This window comes from Odontomachus brunneus, unplaced genomic scaffold (genome assembly GCF_010583005.1).
Source record: "Odontomachus brunneus isolate Ranch 3 - 2012 unplaced genomic scaffold, Obru_v1 Obru_scaffold_299, whole genome shotgun sequence".
NCBI lineage: Eukaryota > Metazoa > Arthropoda > Insecta > Hymenoptera > Formicidae > Odontomachus > Odontomachus brunneus.
The window spans coordinates 117,762-118,093 of NW_022639749.1; positions in this window are offsets into that span (position 1 = coordinate 117,762).

The following is a 332-nucleotide window of genomic DNA, read 5'->3' on the forward strand; positions in this document are numbered from 1 at the left end:
CTTTACAAAAATATACTTATATTCCTAATTTTCTCATGTCTCATAAACTACTAGATACCGAAGGTTGTCAACGCATTCCAAAACTTTCATGAATCCTCCTACGATAATTTCGATCCCAAGCGGTATAACCCCACTGGGGCACCTCATCCATGACCTGACCGCATTAAACTGTTGCTTAACCTGACGAACGGCGCGCACGCGGTGACTCTGATGACTCCAACGATGTTCTTACAATTCATGCTTATATAATGTATCCTTATAGTGTTCACACCCTTATAGAAATATCATACTAAGAATCATTGATAATTACTTATTTTCAGTATTAAAAATAC